The following is an 8,080-nucleotide window of genomic DNA, read 5'->3' on the forward strand; positions in this document are numbered from 1 at the left end:
TCACTTGCCTGTTTTCACCTACCTGCTACTAGTGGTAAAAGGGAAGCGCACCAAAAGGCCAAAATTAAAGTTAACTTCTTTCAGTTCCAACCTCATTCATCCATCCAGGAAAAAGAAAATCTCTGAAAGCAAACACACCACTTCCTGTGACTATGTCCTTTGAACAGCAGACAAAAAGCAAAACATCATATACTTTAAAGTTCAGAGCTATTTAATAAGGATTAGATAATTGAAAGCCATATCAGCTGACTCGGTTAAAAAAGAATCATAGAATCACTTAGACTGCAAGAAACCTTTAAGATAGAGTCTAACCATCAACCCAGGACTGCCAAGTACAACACTAAACCATGTCCCCAAGTGCCACATCTACAGGTCTTTTAAACATCTCCAGGGATGGTGACTCAACTGCTTCCCTGGGCAGCCTGTTCCGATGCTTGACCACCCTTTCAGTGAAGAAATTTTTCCTAATACCCAATCTAAACCAACCCTGGTGCAACTTGAGGCCATTTTCTCTTGTCCTATTGCTTGTTACTCACCTGTCTACAACCTCCTTCCAGGCAGCTGTAGAGAGCAATTAGGTCCCAACTGAGTTTCCTCCTCTCCAGACTTAACAACCCCAGTACCCTCAGCCACTCCTCCTAAGACCTGTGCTCCAGACCCTTCACCAGCCCCACTACCTGTCTCTGGACACGCTGCAGCCCCTCCGCGTCCCCCTGGCAGTGAGCGGCCCAACACTGAACACAGGAGTCGAGGGGCTGCACCACCAGTGCCCAGTGCAGGGGGACAGCACTGCCCTGGCCCTGCTGGCCACACTATTTCCCACACCAGCCAGGGTGCTGCTGGCCTTCTTGGCCACCTGGGCACTCACTGCTGGCTCATGTTCAGCTGGCCACCAACCAGCACCCCCAGGCCCTTTTCTGCCAGGCAGTTTTCCAGCTCCTCTGCCCCAAGCCTGTAGCATTGCCTGGGGTTGTTATGACCCAAGTGTAGGACCCAGCCCTGAGCCTGGTTGAACCTCATACAACTGGCCTCAGTCCAACTGTCCAGCCTGCCCAGATCCCTCTGCAGAGCCTTCCTGCCCTCCAGCAGATCAACACTCCCGTCCAGCTTGGTGTTGTCTGCAAATTTAATGAGGACACACTCGAACCTCTCATCCCAGTCACTGATAAAGATATGAAACAGAACTGGCCCCATACTGAGCCCTGGGGAACACCACGTGTTACTGGCTGCCAACTCAATTTAACTCCACTCACCACCAATCTTTGGGCTCAGCCGTCCAGCCACTTTCTTTTCACCCAGCACAGAGCACACCCATCCAGGCCATGAGCAGCGTTTCTCCAGGAGAATGCTGCAGGGAACAATGCCAAAAGCTTTACTAAGCTCCAAGTAAACAACATTCACAGCCTTTCCCTCATCTACCAAGTGGGTCACCTTGTCATAGAAGGAGATGAGGCTGGTTTGGCAGGACCTGCCTTTCACAAACCCATGCTGGCTGGACCGGATCCCCTGGCTGTCCCACACATGCCACGTGATGGCACTCAGGATGATCTGCTCCATGACCTTCCCCAGCACCGAGGTCAGGCTGACAGGCCTGTAGTTCCCCAGATCCTCCTTCCTGCCCTTCTTGTAGGTGGGCGTCACACTGGCTGACCTCTAGTCTCCTGGTTGGCCAGAACTGCTGATAAATGATGGAAAGTGGCCTGGCGAGCTCTTCTGCCAGCTCCCTCAGTACCCTTGGATGGATCCCATCCAGCTCCATAGATTTGTGTGTGTCCAAGTGGAGCAGCAGGTCACTGACTGTTTCCTTCTGGACTATGGGGACTTCATGCTGCTCCTTATCCCTGTCTCCCAGCTCAGGGAGCTACATACCCTGAAGGTAACTGGTCTTAGTATTAAAGACTGAGGCAAAGAAAGCATTAAGTACCCCAGGCTTTTCCTCACCCGTTGTGGCAACGTTCCCCCCAGCATCCACTAAAGGATGGAGATTCTCCTTGGCCCTCCTTTTGTTTCTGATTTATTTGTAAAAACATTTTGTATTATCTTTTACAGCAGCGGCCAGCCTGAGCTCCAGCCGGGCTTTCACCTTTTCATCTCCCTGCATAACCTCACAACATCCTTACAGTCCTTCCGAGTTGCCTGCCCCTTCTTCCAAAGGCGGTAAACTCTCCTTTTCCCCCCCCGAGTTCCAGCCAAAGCTCTCTGCTCAGCCAGGCCTGTCTTCTTCCCTGCTGGCTCATCTTTCAGCACATGGGGACGGCCTGCTCCTGCCCCTTAAGCCTTCCTTCTTGAAGGATGCCCAGCCTTCCCGGACCCCTTGGCCTTTCAGCACTGTCTCCCAAGGGACTCTGTCAACCAGTCTCCTAAACAGACCAAAGTCTGCCCTCTGGAAGTCCAAGGTGGCTTTTTTGCTGAACCCTCCTCCTTCCTTCTCTGAGAATCGGCCAAGATGGCCTCTGACCACCGCACCACCTATCAGTCCTTCTCTGTTCGTAAACAGCGAGTCCAGTGGGCCATCTCACCTTGTTGGCTCACTGACCAGCTGTGTCACGAAGAAGACAACAGTGCAAGGAAATCCTGTTTGATAGTATTACACTGCAGTAGTGATGACAAGCTAGTACACTAAAATCAGTTAACGACAGCCACTGTCCACAGTTTTCTCAGACAATACCAGCAGGCAACAGGCACAACTAGGGTAAGTTCTAAAGAAAATAGCATTCTTTATATATTGAAAACAGGCTCTGACAGATGAGTCAGATTTTCTACAACTGTTTAGAAGCGTAAAGAGGAATACAGGTATTTTCAGTAGTGTTTGGGTCCTGAATAATTTGCCTATTCAGCTCTGACTGAAGAGCTGACTCCCTAGCCTTGAACACAAAGTAGATCCTCTAAGTATCCTTCCTCACCATAATAAAAGCCAAATTCATTACACTCAGAGTGACCAAGACTACATGTATTGTACAGCTATTTTGAAGAAAATAAAGAGCATAAAATGAAAAACATTTAATATTTAGACCTCAAGAACTACTGAACTATAGCTTAATTTACTGTCCTAACTGGTTCCCAATGTCTTCCTTAATCAGAAAAAAAAAAAAGATCAAAGAAATCTGAAGATAGAGAACTTAACATTTAAGTGCATTATGTTCTTGGTCAACATCACGCAAGTATATGATTCTTCTACTGCTGCTTACTGGCTTCTGCAGTTAAGAAATAGGAACAATCACACCATAAAAATCTCAAGTAACAGAGGACTTAAGAGAAACCAAAGACTTGCCAAAGACCGAAGCTAAACACACACAATACTAGTCACAGAAAGGAAAACCTGCAGCAACAGAACTAAACAGTATACTCATCTTTGACAACTCCTAATGTACAGGACCATGCACAGACATCCACAGCTGACCACGACCCATCCATTTACGGTGCTGCTGAAGACAAAGTTGTAATAGATGTCACAATATTCCCCTCTTGCATCACCAGGAAATTCCCTGGAAAGGCTAAACAGTACACTCAAATTACTGAACAGTCTAACAGAAAAAAAACCAAACAGTTTAACCTGGCATTAAAGTTTTACAGTTCATCTTAAATGCAAGAGGAACGTAGAAATTGTCAGCTGACACACTGGCAGCGTTCAGAGAGCTTGCTTTCTACTCACTGCCCCAGCTGAGCTCAATAAGGACACCATTCTCTGGTGTTTTCTAAGTAAATGTTCAGAGAAATGCAAATGCCAACAAATATTATCAACCATTTAAAAGACTTTTTCAGAACAGGCTGTCCTGGTTACTGCTGGGATAATTTTCTTCTTAGTAGCTGGTGCAGTGCTGTGTTTGGTGTGAGGATAATGTTGATAACACACTGATGTTTCTAGGTATTGCTGGGTGATGTTTATACTCAGTCAAAGACTTTTCAGTTTCTCAGGCCTGGCCAGGGAGAGGGGTGGAGGGGCACGGGACACTGGGAGGGGACACAGCCAGGAGAGGGGACCCGAACTACCCAAAGGGGTATTACATAGCATACGACGTCATGCTGAGTATATAAACTGGGGGGGGGGAGCTGGCCAAGGGGGATCACTGCTCAGGGACTGGCTGGGTATAGGTCAGCAGGGGGTGAGCAGTTGTATTGTGCATCACTTGTTTCCTTTTCTCCATTCCCTTTGGATTTCATTCCTCTCCCCTTCTCTCACCTTTTCATTTAAATTTTTATTGTTATTGTTTTATTTTTTGTCAATTATTAAATTGTTCTTATCTCAACCCTTGAGTTTTATACTCCTTTTCAGCTCCCTTCCCCATCCTTCTAGGTGAGGGGGGAGCAAGCAGCTGTGTTAAGTAATTAATTAAGCTTAATTACCAGCTGGGGTTAAACCACAACACACACTACTTCTAAGTCCTCACTGTACTTTGCCTTCCTATCTGGCAGAACATTGTTACGGAATTAAATCAATCTGACATTTGTTTTAAGGACACACAATTTTATCTTTCTTTGGTCTGAACTCTACAGTCCTTCAATGCCTATGCCTTTAATTTCTGAATGGAGATGCAGCCCTCAATCAGCAAATTCAAATGTAATGTCAGGGCACTAGCTTTTCTCAGCTGATGCCTGTATCACCTACGCACAGCTGCAGATCAAAGGCTGTAAACCACTAGTTTACATTTTCCTTGAGTGACAAGAACTGCACAGCATTTGTACTCAAACTGGCATCCCAGTAGTATCAAAAGCAGAACACTTGTTGACAATGTTTTATATATATCCCATAAAAATACAATCTCACTAACTTAAAATCCCACCTATACTTCTTCTGGACTACTGTTGTCAGCTCTATTGCTCCAAATACCCTAGGAATCATTTGCTGGATACACTACTATTTCAATTCATCTTGAAGACTGGTAACTACAAGCACACCCTAAATTCAGCAGAGACCATCCCCTGCCACCTTCACTTATATTGCTACCTGAAATAGTAGGGTCATAGGAGGTCCCCAGAACAATCTCTTGCTCAAAGCATCAGCGAGGAGACTGGAGTATGTAGCTCAAGGCTTTATCCTGTCTGGTCTAGAAAACTACCAAGGATGGTGTTCTGTACCAGGAGGTTTGGGCCCACTACATTTGCAGTAAGACAGGCACTCAGACTCTCTAAGACAGGGGTCCTCAAACTTTTTAAACAAGGGGCCAGCACGGGGATGAAGTGGCAGGCAGTCATCTGCGGCTGCTTGGTTCCCCCCCCAACCCCCGGCGGGGGGGATGGGCACGGACAAGGGGGTTCTGTAAATACCGGGGGCGGATTGAGGGCCCTGGGGGGCTGTATCCAGCCCGCGGGCCGTAGTTCGAGGACCCCGGCTCTATGGTCTCCTTTTAAATGAGAGCTCAGCATTTGTCCAAGCTGAACTGCACAGGACCTGTTTCTCCAGCCTGCCCAGGTCACTCTGGATGGCTCCCCTCTTCTTGAGCACACCTGCTAGTCTACCCCAGCATGGTATTTATTACCTGCCAGTCTGAGAAGCAAGTGCTCCCTCATCTCATCCTGACCCTAATGGATATAGAATATTTTTTTCCTAGCTGCTTAAAACTAGCAGTTCAAAGTAATCTTTGAGATGTACCAGAACCCCCAGCCTCTTCTCCATTTTTGCATTTTCATCATTTGATGTAAGTACCTGAAAATAAAGGATATTGAAAACAACTTGTGTGTTCCTACTGTAGCAGTGCAACAGGATGCACTAGGACAACTGTGGTATACAGGGTCATCTGTCTCATGCTGTTGTTTTTTCTTTTTTATATACATTCAAATGTATCAAAACAATATGGATGATTATTCCATGCATCTCAGAAACAAGGAATGAAAACCGAAGTGCTGGATTAATTCTACCACATGTTCAGAAAACCATGTAACCACACCAATAATCACAAACCAACCAGTAACAAAAGGACAGCCATACATACCATCCTTACTGGGTTTACAGGATCACAGCTGTTATCTGTTCCAGCACATTTCCATTCCAGGAGCTCACAGACTGGTTCACAGAATATCCAACCTCCCCAGTCTCAACTGCCTAGCAGCTCCAAGTGCTTTCTTTTTCTAAAAAAAAAAATAAATATTACCGTGTACAGGGAGTAACGGAGGCAGAGCTGGTTTCAGAAAAAGGCTACCAGAACTAGCACTTGTACAAGGTTCTCTCTGCTATTTCTCCTTCAATTTCTCAGCTACATAAAGAAATCCTTGACTTCACTTACTCTTCGCCACTCTTAGAACTGCTGTTGTGACCAGGGTCCACATTCAAAAAAAGCGGCTGTCTCAAGTAACCTCTACACACTTCCCTTTTTCACCCTCAGGCAGTCCTCTCAGAGTGATGAGAAACTCTGCGCATGAGGAAACAAGCTCAGGCACTGCATTCAGTGTGTTACTGTTGCAATGTGACAGAAATAAGCGCCAGTATTGTTGTAGATATTGAAGTATTGTTGAAGGAAAGAAGGTTGATGGCATTTTGCAACATTAGCTTGTCAAGAACCTCCAGCTTTAACTACACTCCAATGCAAGCAGCATTTTTTATATAAGGTATATTAATATATATAGGAGGTAAATATAGGAAAAAGCATTCAAGGACCTGACATTAGTGTAACTGCAGTAGAAGCATCTGAAAGGAATTTTGGATACATAGTTCTCAAGTTCCAATCCATTCAGTGAAATCTTTTAAATGCCACCTGAAGGACAACTGGACTCTCCCGAGTGAAGAAGGTATTAACACGGCATTTCCCAGCAAGACTTTCAACACGTTCTCCATATAAATACAAAGGGAAAAAAGGCAGGAATAAAACCAATAGAAGTAGGTAGCTGACAGTGCGGTTCATTCCCACCCCAGCTTCCCGACAGTGTTTTCCTCCAGCAAAGACCGAAATATTTTCCTGCAGATTAAACATGGGCTTAGAGTCATAATAGGCTTAAAACAAAACCTGAATATTCAAGAAGGAACTGTAGGTTTTCTGCAAATGTTAAGTTTTCCATTTTCCTTGATCCTGATTCTCCCTCACCTCCCTTTTCATTCTACACTTCTGATCAGACAAAGTGATCGGACATCAGCCTTGGTTCTTCAATTTCTCACCCTCTCATAAAGAGTAGTGAATCTGACTCATTTTCCTCTTGAAATAATTTTATTACCATTCTAGAGATGGGGTTTGTTCATTGGGGGTTTTTTCCCTGGGTTTTGTTGGCGGGTTTTTTTTGTTTTTTTCTTTAACAACATAGCAAGGAAAAATCAACAATATGAACACTTACTTGTGGCAATTCCTACCGCCTTCAGAAATGGCTGGTTTACTCCCTTAGGAAAGGGCCACTTCTGAACATACAGAAAAAGACTTTAAGTTGTAGAATGCGCAAGTAAGAAATAAGCATTTCCACACAAAGGAAATGAAAAACGGTCTGCCTTGACTAGAGTACTGTTCAACTAACACCATATTACTATGTTTTAATGTCTGAAGTTTATTTCTGAAGTGTTGTAAAAGTGAACTTCAAGCACAGATACTTGCAAACATTGTGACACCAAACATTGCAGAGAGACTTTACCATAGGTTCCAGATTTACATATGCACTATTTAATGCACTACCAATTATCACACTGGTAATGGCAGCTGGTTGTTTTTTTTTATTAAATGAATCTTAGTTAATATTTTTGATAAATTTTATAACCTACAACAGGCATGTCTACACTTAGCTGAAGCAGAAAAAATACGTAGTTCTGTGTATAACGCCACTATCTCCAAAACGAAGAGATACCATGCTTCCAGACTGCATGCAGGCATGTTCAGATTCAAGTTTGCCCAACATTTTTTTATGTAGAAACAAGAGGAAATAAAGCAAGTCCCTGCACAGAACAACAAGATGTGAGTATCTTTAAAAAAGAAAGTAATGAAACAGTAAAATCAGCAAACGTGTGCATGGAAAAGATACTGCAAGTGTGTACACATACTCACTTTTCAGTTTTCCCTTTAACAAGATACAGGTTTACTGAGAAAACCAGAGCCATAATCAACTTTGTGCCCATCCATTCCCAATTACACAGAGATGAATAGTCTTCCTTCAAAATACTTAAGGAAAG

Source organism: Falco peregrinus, chromosome Z (assembly GCF_023634155.1).
Source record: "Falco peregrinus isolate bFalPer1 chromosome Z, bFalPer1.pri, whole genome shotgun sequence".
In the NCBI taxonomy this organism is placed as follows: Eukaryota; Metazoa; Chordata; class Aves; order Falconiformes; family Falconidae; genus Falco; species Falco peregrinus.